Source organism: Vulpes lagopus, chromosome 3, assembly GCF_018345385.1.
Source record: "Vulpes lagopus strain Blue_001 chromosome 3, ASM1834538v1, whole genome shotgun sequence".
NCBI lineage: Eukaryota > Metazoa > Chordata > Mammalia > Carnivora > Canidae > Vulpes > Vulpes lagopus.
The window spans coordinates 58,822,028-58,837,109 of record NC_054826.1 but is presented as its reverse complement, the minus strand read 5'-3'; the positions used below and the strand labels follow the sequence as shown (position 1 = coordinate 58,837,109).

Below are 15,082 nucleotides of genomic sequence, written 5' to 3'. Positions count from 1 at the left end.
CCACTATGCAGGCAAGGTGGAAAACCAATGCCTTAAATTGAGAAATGACTGTGAAATCTGTGAAATCTCTACACTCAATGTGGGGCTCAAACTCATGATCTGGAGACCAAGATTCGCATGTCCTCCAACTGAGCCAGCCAGGCACCCCTGGACAGAGTATCTGTGTTAGAGTTAGGCAAGAGACACCCATGCCCTGGTTTCCATGTTGTTCAGCCAGGAAATGTGAAGAAACTTTGCCTTGGGGCAGCCAAGCTCAGCCTGGAGCCTTCTGATATCCAATGGACTCCTTAGGCAAATGGCTGATCGTGGGCTTGGGGCAGAAAGTGTGCAAGAGAAGCCTGGAACATCTTGTACCAAATGTGAATCAAGCTCTTCAAGACCACTGAAGGCTTGTGGAAAGAAAGGACTCAGGATCCAACCTGGGAGGAGATCCTTCCTTGCTAAAGATGGGGTAGTTTGGGTATCATAATTGTGATGGATTAAAGCATGTCATATGTGTTTAAAACCATAAGTTCATAATCATCCTTAAAAAAATGTTTTGGGGGATCCCTGGGTGGCGCAGTGGTTTGGCGCCTGCCTTTGGCCCAGGGCGTGATCCTGGAGACCCGGGATCGAATCCCACGTCAGGCTCCCGGTGCATGGAGCCTGCTTCTCCCTCTGCCTATATCTCTGCCTCTCTCTCTCTCTCTCTGTGACTATCATAAATAAATAAAAATTAAAAAAAAATGTTTTGGATATTGATAAGAAATCAGTTCATTTTAAAAGTGGGGATGATCAAAATAAATAAATAAATAAAAGTGGGGGTGGGGGTGGGGATAGCGGTAAGCCTCTAACCTGCCCTTGTCACTTCAGAGTAACCAAAGATTTCAGGAGCAAAGTGTCTCTTACAGAAGTGCTCCTTCAGGGTTGGTCTGGCCACAATTAGAAATGGTGTGGGAGAAGCCAAGCCCCTGGAAATGCCTGCGGGCTTGGTCTATAGGGCAGCTGCCTGCAGAGCTTCCCCCTCAGCAGGTGAGGCCTGTATCTGCACTGTTCATCCAGCAGGATGTGGCGGTCTGCTTCCTACTCTAAATATTCCTGAACACAGATGAAATCAGTTAAAGTCTTGATCCTACCCCTCACTTTTTTAGAACAAAAATAGAATTCTGGGGTGATGATATTACAAGACCCAGCGCTGGTCAGGAACAGCTTTTTTTTTTTTTTTTTAAGATTGATTGATTGATTGATGATAGACATAGAGAGAGAGGCAGAGACACAGGAGGAGGGAGAAGCAGGCTCCATGCCAGGAACCCAACATGGACTCAATCCCGGGACTCCAGGATCGCGCCCTGGGCCAAAGGCAGGTGCTAAACCGCTGAGCCACCCAGGGATCCCAGGAACAGCTTTTTGATAGAAGAGAGCTCTAAGTCTCCAGAACTAGACCACCAATTTGCCAGGAAACCTTGGTCTGGTTTCTTCCTCTGGGCCTGCTTCTCCATCTGTACCACATAGGGACTATTTTAGACTTCATAGCCACAGGCCCTACAATTCCCTCATCAGGACCAAACCTATAGTCTCGATCTTGGTGCTGTTCCATCTTCCACTGGATTGATGGACTGGAAACTCCAGGAAAGCAGGGAAATGCTGGTTTTGATCACTCAGGTTTCCTCTGCAGCCAGGACAGAGCCTGGCACTCAATAAATAATAGAACTTGGATGGCACGACAACTATAAGCAAAGTCAAAAGACCCACAAAGTATTAGGAAAAAAAAAATTTAACAGGAGCATAACCTGATGCAGTTTTGTCAGAGCCTAACTGACCCAGGGGAAGAGAGATAGAGTAGTCCTCCTTATCTGTGGTTTTGTTTGCTGAAGTTTCATTCACCCACAGTCAACCACAATTTGCAAGCGGATGATCCTCCTTCTGACCTATCATCAGACGGTCAACAGTAACCTAACGCTACATCACATGCTAACATCATGACCTTACTTCCTCTCATTGCATAGGAATTTTATCACCTCACATCATCACAAGAAGGGTGAGTACAGTGCACTAAGATACTTTGAAAGAATGAGACCATATTCATATAACTTTTCGTCCAGTATGGCATTATAACCATTGTCCTATTATTAGTTATTATTGTTAATCTCTTACTGTGCCTAATTTATAAATTGAACTTTATCATATGTATGTATGTACAGGGAAAAACATAGCTTATATAGAGTTCAGTAATATCCGTGGTTTCAGACATCCGCTGGGGGTCTTGGAACATACCCCCTGCCAAAAGGAGGGATTACCACAGCTAACGCCAGCGGGCTCTAGCGCTGTGTGGGAGAAGGGAGATGCTGAACTGTGACCCACTGTGGCCATCTCGTGCCACTTACGGGGGCTGGTGAGAATTGGGGTGCACTGAGGAGCACTTATGAAGTTCACAGTCCACAGAAGCACAGGCTCAATAAAAGACTCACACTTAATCAGGGGACTATAGGACAGTCTCCTGCCAACACACCCGTTACTCAATTCTCCTGCCATATTACTAAAGGACCTACAGCAATTCCTTTTACCCAGCACATCATGTCCAGCCATCATCATGTCGATCAATGACAAGGTATACTAATTGGCAAAAGTCCAAGTTTACAGAGACAAAATGAGCATCAGGATCAGACTCAGATATGGTAGGGATGTTGGAATAATCAGATTGGGAATTTAAAACAATTATGATAAATATGCTGTGTCTAATAAAGTAGACAGCATGCAGGGCGCCTGGGCAGCTCCATCAGTTAAGCGTCTGTCTTTGGCTCAGGTCATGATCCCAGGATCCTGGGTTCAAGCCCCATGTTGGGCTCCCTCCTCAGCGGGGAGTCTGCTTCTCCCTCTCCCTCTGCCTGCTACTCCCCCTGCTTGTGCTCTCTCTCCATCAAATGAATAAATAAAATCTTAAAAGGAAAAAGGAGGATAGCATGCAAGAACAGACAATGTAAGCAGAGAAATTTATGAAAGTATAAAAAAGAAAAACTAGAGATAAAAAACACTGTAATAGAAATGAAGAATGATTCTGATGAGCTTGCTTCCAGACTGAACACAGCTGAGGAAAGAAACTCTGAGCCTGAGGATATCTCAAGAGAAACTTCCGAAACTCAAAAGCAAAGAAAAGAGACTGAAAGTAATAGAAAAGAACATCCAAGAACTTTGGGACAACTAAAACTAAGGTATAACACAGGCATGATGGGAATATATACAAAGAGGAGAAGACAGAAACAAGGTAAATATTTGAAACTATGATGATTGAGAATTTCCCCCAAATTAATGTTAGACACCAAACCACAGAAGCAGGAAACCCAAGGAACACCAACCAAGCAGCATAAATGGCAAACAAAAATAAAAAACAAAAAACACACAAACATTAACAACAAAAGCCGTACACCTATGTATATCCTATTAAAATTACAGAACATCAAAAGTAAAGAAAAAAATCTTGAGAAATCAGAGGAAAAAATAACCTACCTATCAAAGAACGAAGATAAGAATTACACCAGACTTCAGAAACCATGCAAGCAAGAGTGGAGTGTAATTTTTCAAGTGTTGGGGGAAAATTACCATAACCTAAAATTCTGTATCCTGTGAAATTATCCTCTGAGAATGAAGGAGAATTACTTTCTAAGACAAACATAAATTGAGGGACTTTTTACAAGTATATCTGTTTTAGAGAGAAGGAAAACGATATAGATCAGAAACTCAGATCTACATAAAGAAAGAGCATTAAAGGAATAAGGGAAGGTAAAATAAAAACACTTTTCTTATTCTTAATTGATCTAACAGATAGGTTTGTTCAAAATAATAGCAGTACATTCAATTATATATACTTATATTTATGCTTATGTATAAGTAAAATCAAGGATGGCAATGATGCAGTTGGTGGAAAGGAGGAATTAGGATTATTTTGTTATTAGAAGGTACTCACAGTGCTCATGAAGTAGTGTGGAATTATTTGAAACTGGACTTGGATTAGTTGCAAATGTATACTTCAAACTCTAGAGCAATCACTGAGAAAAGTAAAAGGAAGAATAACTGATAGGCTAACAAAGAGAAAATGGGATAAAAAAATAATCAGTTAAAACCACAAAAGACAAAAAAAGTAGAGGACAAAAATAGGAACAATAACAAAAAAGGCAAAATATATGATAGATATATTTTTTAAAGATTTTATTTATTTATTCATGAGAGACACAGAGAGAGAGAGAGAGAGGCAGAGACACAGGCAGAGGGAGAAGCAGGCTCCATGCAGGGAGCCTGACGTAGGACTCGATCCTGGGTCTCCAGGATCACACCCTGGGCTGAAGGCAGCGCTAAACCACTGAGCCACCTGGGCTGCCCCAAATATGATAGATATTAATCTAACTCTATCAATAACCACTTTATTTTTTTTAAGATTTCAATTATTATTTGCGAGAGAGCGAGAGAGAGAGAGAGAGAGAGTGCACGAGTGGAAATGGGAAGGGACAGAGGGGGAGGAAGAGAGAGAGAATCTCAAGCAGACCCTACGTTGAGTATGGAGCCCAATGTGGGGCTTGATCCCACCCCCGAGATCATGATCTGAGCCAAATCCAAGAGTTGGATGCCCAACCGAATGAGCCACCCAGGTGCCTCTATCAGTAACCACTTTATTTTATTTTATTTTTTTTTAAATTTTTTATTTATTTATTTATGATAGTCACAGAGAGAGAGAGAGAGAGGCAGAGACACAGGCAGAGGGAGAAGCAGGCTCCATGCACCGGGAGCCCGACGTGGGATTTGATCCCGGGTCTCCAGGATCGCGCCCTGGGCCAAAGGCAGGTGCTAAACCACTGCGCCACCCAGGGATCCCCTCAGTAACCACTTTAAATGCAATGGTCAAAATATACCAAGGAAAGAGATCATCACAGTGGATCAAAAGACCTGGCCCAACCATATGATATCTACAAGAGACCCACTTTAAATGTAAAGACACATATACATTAAAAGTAAAGAGATGGAGAAAGATACACCATGCTAACAGAATCCAAAGAAAACAAAAACAGTTGTATTAATTTCAGACAGAGCAGACTTCAGAGCAAGCAAAGGTATCAGGGATAAAGATGGGTATTACCTATGATATAGGAATTCTTCTCCAAGAAGACAAAATAATCCTAGTGTGTATGTGTCTAATGAGAGAGCATCAAAATACATGGGGCAAACATTGATAGAACCACAGGAGGAATGGATGAATCCACTATTCCAGCTGGGGACTTCAACACCTGTGCATCAGAAATAGAACCAGCAGGCCGAAACCAGTAAGGATATAATTGAACTCAACAATAATCATCAATCTACTGGACATATGAGCATCTATAGACTGCTTCATCCAACAGCAGCAAATACATATTCTCCCCCCAGCTCACATGGAGCACTCACCAAGACCGACCACAGTCTGAGGCATAAAACACAACTACACAAATTTAAAAGAATTGAAATTCTACAATGTCTCCTCTCAGATCACAGTGGAATTAAACTAGAAATCAATAACACAAAGATAGCTGGAAACCCCACAATACTTGGATATTAAACAACACACTTCTCAATAACATATGGGCCAACGAAGAAGTCTAGAGAGAAGTACGAAAATATTTTTAGTTAGTGAAAGTGAAAATGCAACTTATCAAAATTTGTGAGATGCAGTGAGGGGAGTGATTAGAGGAAATTTATAGCATGGAATGCATATGTTAGAAAAGAAAAAAGATCTAAAATCAATTAATCTAAGCTTCTGCCTTAGGAAAGTAAAAAAGAAAAGCAAAGTAAATCCAGAGTAAGCAGAAGAAAAGAAACAAAAAGTAGAGTAGAAATCCAGGCAATGGAAAACAGAAAATGAATAGAGAAAAACCAACTAAGCCAGCAAGTTAATTCTTTGAAAAGATCCCTAAAATTAGCAAACCTGTAGCCAGACTAAGAAGAAAAGAGAACACAAATTACTATCATCAGAAATGAAAGAACGGACATCAATACAGTCCCCTCGGACATGAAGAGGATAATAAAGGAATACTGTGAATAACTAGACTCACAAATGTGGTAACCTACATAAAATGAACAATTTCCACATAAGACATAATCTGCCAAAACTCACATAAGAAGAAATAGACAGGGGACGCCCGGGTGGCTTAGCGGTCGAGCATCTGCCTTGGGCCCGGGGTGTGATCCTGGGGTCCTGGAATCGAGTCCCATGTCAGGCTCCCTGCATGGAGCCTGCTTCTCCCTCTGCCTGGGTCTCTGCCTCTCTCTGTGTCTCTCATGAATAAATAAAATCTTAAAAAAAAAAAGAGCACTCACTTGATAAATAGTTGTGTGCGTCCTAACTGCTGCTTCCACCGGCCGTTGCCCCATCTCTCTCCCTCTCCTCGGGGCTCTCTAGTCCCCGAGACACGACAATATTGAAAGCAGGCCAATTAATAACCCTACAGTGGCCTCCAAGTGTTCAAGTGCAAGGGAGAGTCCATGGAGGTTAACAAACTTCATTGTTGAATTATGTTAAGAAATTGCCCCGGGCGCCCCCCACCCTCCATAAGTCTCAGCATCAACACGGAGGCCAGGCCCTCCACCAGCAAAAAGATGGTTAGTGTCCTTGGGCAATAAAGCAGTTTCTTCTTTTTTTTCTTTTCTTTTTTCTTTTCTTTTCTTTCTTTCTTTCTTTCTTTCTTTCTTTTCTTTCTTTCTCTCTTTCTCTCTTCTTTCTTTCTTCTTTTTTTTTTTTTTTAAAGATTTTATTTATTCATGAGAGAGAGAGAGAGAGAGAGAGAGGCAGAGTCACAGGCAGAGGGAGAAGCAGAATAAAGCAGTTTCTGATGAAGGCATGTCCACTGAGTTTCTTTTCAGACATAGGCCATTGCATCCTTTGTAGATGCAAGTGAGAGACTGTGGTGGAGACGTGACATTTATATGCACCAGGAAGCCAGAAACTTTGTTTCACTTGCTTTACTGTGCAGCCTGGAATGGAACCACAGCATCTCCGAGGTGTGCCTGCCCGTGAATATGCAGAGCAAGGCGGTTTCACTTTCCCTCCCTTGCACATCACACGAGGTGTCGAGCTCCGTGCTCCTCTCTGTGCGCAGAGCCCCCCAGGCAGTAAAGAACAGCAGTGGGGAGCCCCACGGGGGGCTGGGAGCCAGGCAAGGGCGTGGGACCTGCACTGTCCGTGCGGGGGACAGGAGGGTGTCCGTCCTGTGCTGGGCCACCTGGCCCAGCTGGGACCCGTGGGAGGAGCTGGCCCTGCCCTGGGTTGAGGGGTTCGCTGCTGTTGGTGCCCCCAACCCTCACTGCGCGCAGGCCTGAGGTCTGCCCCACGGTTCTCTTGAGTCATGAAGCCTGAGGGGAAGATGAGAGCCGGATAAAGGCAGCCAAGGGAAGGTTCAGGAGCTCCTTGCTTCAAAGGGCCAGCAGCAGCACCCAGGCCAGGAGCTGGCTGTGTCTCCAGGCCCGAGGGTGCGGGTCTCCTCCTCCCGCCTGCACCTGCCGAGCCGAGGGCCTGGGCGGCAGAACCCGCCTTCCCTCCCCCAGGCAAGCCCAGCACCATGTCCGGTACATGGAAGGCTCGGTTCCCCTATGTCTGCTGGTTCCAGGGGGGCAGCTCTCCCACAGGCTTCTCTGAATTTGCATTTCCCCTAAGGCCTCTGCCCAAGCAGGCCAGTGGGGCTCCCCTAGCTCCTCAGACCATTAGGAATTTTGTGCAGCTTGATGTGACCTGAGTTTCACACCACACCTGGAGCCCTGGGTGGGGGGTGGAGGGGGGGTTGGTGTACAAAAACTTCCAGCCAGTGAACCAGCTGCTGAGGTTTACTAAGCACACAGCCTAGTGTGTGCTTTTTCAGTACTTTGTTTGAAATTTTTCAGTACTTTGTTGAAAATGTTTAATTAGTCAATGTGTTCACATGGAACAAATGCAAGTTTCTTTTTTTTTTTTTTTAAGATTTTCTTTATTATTTATTCATGAGAGACCCAGAGATAGAGGCAGAGACACAGATAGAGGAGTCCCTGTAGGGAGCCTGATGCAGGACTCAATCCCAGGACCCCGGGATCACACCCTGAGCCAGAGGCAGACGCTCAACCACCGAGCCCCCCAGGTGTCCCGAGGGTCTGTCTTACATGGGCGTCGTTTCAAGGCACCCAGAACAATGCCAATAGTAACAGCAAAGATCACTAATCGCAGATCAGAAGAACAAATACAGTAATAATGAAAAACTTTGAAATATTATGAGAATGACTGAATGTAACAAGTGCACAAGTGCTGTCAGAAAAAACGGTACCTACAGACTTGTTGGATACAGGGTGGCCACAAACCTTCAGTTTGTGATGAATGCAGTATCTGCAAAGCCTCTGAAAGCAAAGCACAAGGCAAGGGATGCCTGTATTATTTCTACAACTAATAAATTGAATTTTTATGACTTTAACAAAGTAGATTTCCCCGAACACTTAAACATTACATGTAATCAATTACGCTCTTCCTAATTCTAATGATTCAGAGTCTCATAAATATTTCAGCCACCTTCCAAAATCGAGGAGAACACAGGCATCACCACACCGGATCTGCACACTCATACTAAGACTGGTTACAAAATGCTACTGCACGGGTGTAAATTTGTTTCTTATTATCTGTCTGAGCAGCCCTAAGAGGGGACAGGATAGACATGTGCCCGTATGCCACGTGTCGCCACCCTCTCCTGGGGACCTGTGAGAGCTGGCATGCTGCACCTCCTCTGGGAGGCCCCTCCCCGGGTCTCTTGCCACCAACCATCCACCCCGGGCACAGTGGATCCGAGGACCTGGGGTGGGTCCCGGACTCCGAGTAGGACCTCGTGGGCTGGCCAGGCACCTAAGAGACTGGCACAAAAGTTCTCCTTAAGAAAGGATGTGGGTGGTGACAGCTGAGCAAAGGAACCAGTAACTCACTTGGGGCACCGGCAGGTGCCACTCAGAGGAAGAGGGAGAAAGCCAAAGACTCACCGTGGAGGCAGTGGGCAGATGCCAGGCAGGAGCCCCGGGGAGGCCGGTGACCAGCTGGCCAGTGGCAGCTGGAACAGCAGCAACAAAGCGAGACACACCAGTGTCAGGGTAGGAGGGATGCTGTGGGAGCCGGGGATGTGGCTGCACCTCCAGGCCTATTCTGAAGAACCTGGCTAAGGGACCAGCCTGAGTGGCTTCTACTTCCCTGCAGGTCTTCACACCGTCAAAGGGAAGGGACAGAAGAGGTTCAGAGCTGAGGTGATGGCACATGAGGAGGCCAGGCACACAGGAAACAGAAGCAGATCCAGAGACTTGTGTGCAGGAAGTGAGGGGAAGTGTGTGTCGGGGGGGTGGGGGATGAACTAGGAGGCCGTTCCAAGGAAGGCCTTAACTGCTCCAGGGGGCGGCAGGGGCTGGGGCCACTCATCAGTTGTCCAGAAATGACGGAAGGGGGCTTTGGTGAGCACTGGACCCCCCAGCCCTGGGTGAAGCAGCTTCCTTCTGCCAGGGGGGCAGTTCCCTACTGAGAGACCCTATTCCCACACCTGGTCCCGAAGGGCCGTGCGTGCAGCCGCCACTACACCCAGGCGCCAGGCCGGGTCAATGTGGGAGGGTGGCCTGTGGTCAGAGAGGTGGTTGCAGTGACCGCACCTGGTCAGTCTCTGTAGAACATTCAGTGAAAACAACTTCTACGGGTTTAGAGGAGGCGGCTGACGGCATCCGATTTCCATTCTAGACTGGGATGGTGGCCCAGGAGAGGGAGCAGGACTGGCAGTAAATGTGGAGCGAGGCCAGTGCACAGAAGAGGCCTAAAGACACAGGAGGGGCTGAGACCTCACAGGCCTGTGGAGGCGAGAGGGCAGGGGGAAGGCTTAGCGCAGAGCCTGGGAAGGGAAGCAACACCTACGGGGAGGGGAGATCAGGAGGCTCCAAGGAGTTGGTGTGCAATACGTGGGCCTTCCTGGGTGGCTAAATAGGAGTGCCAAGAGAACAGAAGCCCCTGGAAGGCGAGCTCCACAGCGTCAGACAAGGACTGAGAAGCCCTCCTCCCTTCCCCCAACACATGCACCAGGCAGGGACCTGATCAACCCAGGTCAGCCAACTGCCCCTAGATGGCAGTGTGCGCACATGACAGGAACTGCCCAGCAGAAGGGGGGCAGCGGGGCTCTCCCAGGGGACCAGCAAGCAAAAAGCTGTGAGGGGCCCGGAGGCGCCCAGGATGCCTGCAGCATCCACCAATGCTCTGCTCTGCTTCAGGCGTGTGTGGGTGCTTCTCTCTCCCCTTTCTGGGAAGAGAGTCCCAGGATTCCTTCTGACAGGGCCTGAGCAGAGAGGTCCCTGGGACGCAGCAGCCCTCCAAATCCCTGTTAATGATTCCCCAGGGGCACAGTGTTGGGTGGGGGGAAGATTGGACATAAAGCTGATGGTTCTGGTTCTACCACTTATGGGCTGTGTGACACCCTGAGACCACTTACCACATTTGTTTCATAAATGCATAGCTTTGTGAAGGTCAGTTCACATGAGATTATTCCCGAAGGAGCACTTTTTGCACTTCCAGGTGACTTTCACTTCTGTGTCTGTCCCTTACATCCCAGCTGTGAGGGACAGAGCTGGGGGGCAGGGCAGGCAGGCTCACGGGGCCTTGTCTTAGCCTCTCTGACATGCTCCCTCCCTCTCATGTCTCATCTGGCCACATCTTGGCAAAGCCATCTTCTCTCATTTGAAGTGATTCCGGTATGGTGACTCACGGAGGGGCAGGGCTGGAAGGGCACTGGGAGGTCATCTCCGCCACAGGCTTCCATTCAGGCCCCGGTCGGCTCTGTAGGTCTGCTCGGGCTCTCCTTACTGAGGAAGCAGCCCTCCTCACAGCGGCTGGTGGTCCCGGGAGGGCTGCTCTAGCTCTTTCCCACGTGCACTCGACACGGGCAGAAGGGCAAAAAGCAGAGAGCAGCGGCACATGTGTGAGGGAAGTGAAACTTTCCTGAACTGGATCCCCCCCTACACCTGCTGGGGTCTCCTGGGCCAGGTTGGGCCGCGTGGCACGTCTTAGATCCAAGGGAGGCTGCGGAATGTAATTTTGAAAAAGCAGGTTCCCACGCGGGGTTGAAAGGAGAGGATGGACGTAGGGAAAAGGGAGCACCTGAACTCTAGTTAAGACCCTTGGGGCAGAGGGACTGAGCCTGGGACTGGGAGATGTGACGGGATAAAGACCAAGGGAGAATTCTGAGGCACAGGGACTCGGGGAAGCAGGACGACAGCGAGGACAGGGCCCTGGAGGCCGAAAGAGCGGCCTGTGGGGCCGTAGCAGGGCTGGGAGCCCGGTGTGCATACAAGTCAAGCGCACGGAAGGTTTCAGGAAGGAAGGGGTGATGCCCAGCTTCCTCCTGCAGCGGAGAACTCTGACGGGCCTCGCCCCGCTCACCCAGGGACTTCTCGAACACCGAGCCCCACTTCTCCTCAAGTGCCTTCCGCCCACCCGGCCGTACACCGAGGGCAGCACCAAATGGGAACTGGACAGAGAGGGGGGGGGGGGGGGGGGGGGGGAGGAAGTCAGAGGACAATAAAGACCAAGCTCTGCCATTTAAAATTTTACTTACAAAAATAAATAAATAAAATAAATAAAATAAAATAAAATAAAATAAAATAAAATTTTACTTACAGTCGACTGCAGGTCCAGGAAAAGGAGAAGAGCCTGGAGCCTGTCAGCTTCTTTTTCTTCCTTCCTGTACTGGTTTTTGTTCCCATAATCCACAGCTCAGGCTTCTAGTCTGCACTGTAATTCAGCCATATTCTCGGTAATTACAGACTTGGAAACCAAGTCACTGGTGATAATACAGTCGGCCCCTTTATGGATTGGGGCTGTCCATCTCTGGATTCTTTTTATTTTTTTAAAACAGGAAAATAAAATGGGCCTGCTCTGTTTTGAGTATCCCCGATGCTCTGAAGGCACCCAAAGTGGTGACCCATAAAAACGGGTCAGGTAAGGCTTAGTGGGTCTCATTTGGCAGGGCATAAAGGAACTGTCAAGTGAGGCTGGGTGGTGGGGTGGGTGGAGGCCATGGTGGCTCTGTGGGCATTTCCTCCACCCTCTTCACAGCTAGTCTGCATGCTGCTGAGGCTGCCGGGACCTCCACCATCTAGTTCCTGGTGCTTACTGGTGGCTTCACCCTCTCTCTCTCTTCCTTGCTCTAAGCTCACAACGTCCTTCACATCCAGAATTCAGCAGCTGTCATCAGGTGTGAATGACTCTCTTTCCAAGGCCAACCTCACTGCCAACATTTCTGCCTCCACTACCCCCCTCGAGAATGGTGAAGGTGTCTGCCCCTCTATCAGAGGTGTCCTCTCATTAGGGCCCACGCCCCATCTCTCTTTCTTCAGAATCCTCACACCTGCCCTTCTCTTGGATCATTCCTATCAGTCCCTAAACTTGCTCTAGCAACTTCCATATTTCAATGAACCCCCTCTGTATTCTAAAAGTTAAAACTAGATATGGCTACAAGTATCAGAAAACAAAAGATTAAACAAGACAGAAATCTCTTTCTTTCACAAAGTCAAGAGGCAGGTCTTCCAGAGCAAGTATGGTGACTCCCTACATATTAGGACCCCGATGTCTTCTAACCTGTAGCACTGACGACATCCTTAACACATGCCTTCCACTTCGAAGTCTAATATGGTTGCTTGAGCTCCAGCTACACATACACCTGACGCTGCCCCGCCTTGCTGCTGGTTGGCCGGAACTAAGTCGTAGGACCATAACTAGCTGCATGGGAGTCTGACAACTTGCTTTTATTCTGGGGGAGCCACATGGCCAGGGGGAGAATGGCTATCAGGGTCACCTAGCAATCTCTGCCAAAGTCTCCTGTGATTCCACGTCCATTTCGAGACCCCTCCCAGGTTCTCTTGTTCCCTGCTACACAAGCTGTCCAAACATGATAGCTCCACCATGGTCTGGCTTCTGTCCCAGGACTCCAGGCACGCTGTCCTTATCACATTCGCCAATGTCTTTCATGCTGCCAGAGTCAATGGATCCCTCCCTGTCTCAGCTTGTCTGAGTTCTAAGTAGCATCTAACTCAGCCGACCACTCTGTTCTAGAAATTCTTTCCTTTCTCCCTCTCTGGGACATAGCAGTCTCCTGGTTCTCCCCTTGCCTGCTCAGCCTTTCCGTCTTCTTCCCTGCTCTGGCTCCTCTGGGTTCCTCGTGAGCCCTCCCTTCCTCTGCAACTACCGGCTCACCTGAGGTGACTTCCTCAGATACCACAGCTTCTACCGTCTTTAAGATGATGCCTCCCAAAGGCCCACCTCCAGCCCAGGCTTCTCTTCTGAGCTCCTCATCTCAACAACTGAACTGAGTCTCTGGCGGGAATCTCAAAGTCAACACGGCTAAAGCAGAATTCTCGATGCTTCTCCCTGAGCTATAGAGTGCCTTTCATCTAGGTAACCTCATCCAACAAATGAGGCCCTGTCTACCTGCTTACTCCAGCCAGAAATTGCAGTTATCTTTGGTTTCTCCCTCTCCTCCCGACATCCGTCCTCCCTATGTGTCCTGTTGAGTTCATGTCCAAAATAGTTTCTCTCAACTACTCATCTTAGTGTGGCCACAATTTGGTCCAAACCACCATTATCTCTGGCCTGGGCTGCCACAACAGCCTAATTGTCCTCTTGCTTTTATTTCTGCCTGCCACCCCCCCCACCCCCGCAATGTCTTCCTCACACAGCAGTAAATCAGAACATGTTAGTCTGCATAAAACCCTTCAATGGTTTAATATAAAGCCTCCATGCGAGACAGTCTTGCATGCCCTGCCCACCTCCCCACTTCATCCTGATTCTCCTTCACAGGCCCGCTATTATTCAAGCCACACTGTTTTCCATCAGCTCCTTCCCGCATCCAGAGCTTACCTTTTTTTTTCAGGGCCTTGGCACATGCTACTGTCAACCTGGAAGGTGTCGCCTGGCTTTTCCCCAGGCCGTCTCCTCATCCACTTGACTTCAGCATCTTCTTCTCAAAGACCCTTGCTGCCAGCTCCATTGAAAGTGGCTTTGTGGAGCAAGAGGCTTCGGCTGCACGGTTTACTGTTGCATCCTCAGTGTCAAAATAGGGCCTGGGACAGATAAGGCCCTGGGACAGATAAGGCCCTCAGTCAAGCACTCACTATCTGCCTAAGGGTGACTGAATGGACTGGTTCCCCATGCAGGTCCCTGAGCTGCCTGGGATGTCACAAGCAGGCTGCCTTCTCCTTAATAAGTACAGTCTTCCTTGCAAGATGTTCTCCTTATGGAGAAACCAACCTGTTGGCTGCTGGCACCAGAACGTGGCCCAGTTTCGATAGCTGCCACCTTCCTGGTGCCCACCTCACCCTCTTCCACTTGAATGAGTTGAAGAATCAGAAGTGTGCCCGCGCCTCCTCACACAGAGGCCGGAGGAGACCGCTGAGGTCAGCCTTTCTAATCTCAGTACCAGGCAGCGGGGTGACCACCCCTGTGCAAGCCATACCTCGGGTCTCCCTCCTTCCTCCCCAGAGTGCTCTCAGCCATGTCCCCAGGACAGATCTTAGGAACAAATCTCAGCAGGAAGTCCAAAGAAAGCTGGGTATTTTTAGCACTAGAAGGAGCAGGTCTTTGCTGCCCAGTGTGCAAAGAAATGCAAAATGTTAACTTACTGCCCTTCTCTTGAAGCACCCTCCCGCCCGGCCTCCCAGGCCAGGCAGGAGCGCCTATTTTCTCCCTGTCTTTTCTTTTCTTTCTCTCTCTCTCTTTTTTTTTCTTTTAAAGTAAGCTCTTTGCACAACAGGGGCTTGAACTCAGGACCCCCCAGATCAAGAGCCGCACGCTCCGCCGTGGGAGCCAGCCGGGCGCGCCCCGCCTAGTTGCAATATGGTCATTTTTCTAATCCTGCGCTCCCTCCCCCCTACCGGTCACCCCCGGACCCCCGGGGATGTGGGCTCCCCTCGGCCTCCAAACTCGGGCTTCTCCCGGGCTGGGGGCCCGCCGAGTCGTCGGCAGGGCGGTCGGCGCCTCCGCGCGGGGCACCCCCAGTCGAGCGCCGCCCGCGGCCCCCAAGCCGGACAAAGGGGCGGGCCCGACACGCGGACCCCTGCC

The 15,082-nt window shown here is 48.7% G+C and overlaps 1 long non-coding RNA gene across 3 annotated transcripts in view; it reads right to left on the bottom strand.

Moving 5' to 3' along the window:
- Positions 1–15,082, bottom strand: part of LOC121486768 — a 24,120-nt gene extending 9,038 nt beyond the window's left edge. For all 3 annotated transcript variants that reach the window (XR_005986738.1, XR_005986739.1, XR_005986740.1), the window contains exons 1-3: positions 14,896–15,082; positions 13,883–14,085; positions 11,645–11,758 (exon numbers count right to left, since the gene is read on the bottom strand). This is a non-coding gene — a long non-coding RNA (uncharacterized LOC121486768). The remainder of the gene's footprint in view (positions 1–11,644; positions 11,759–13,882; positions 14,086–14,895) is intronic.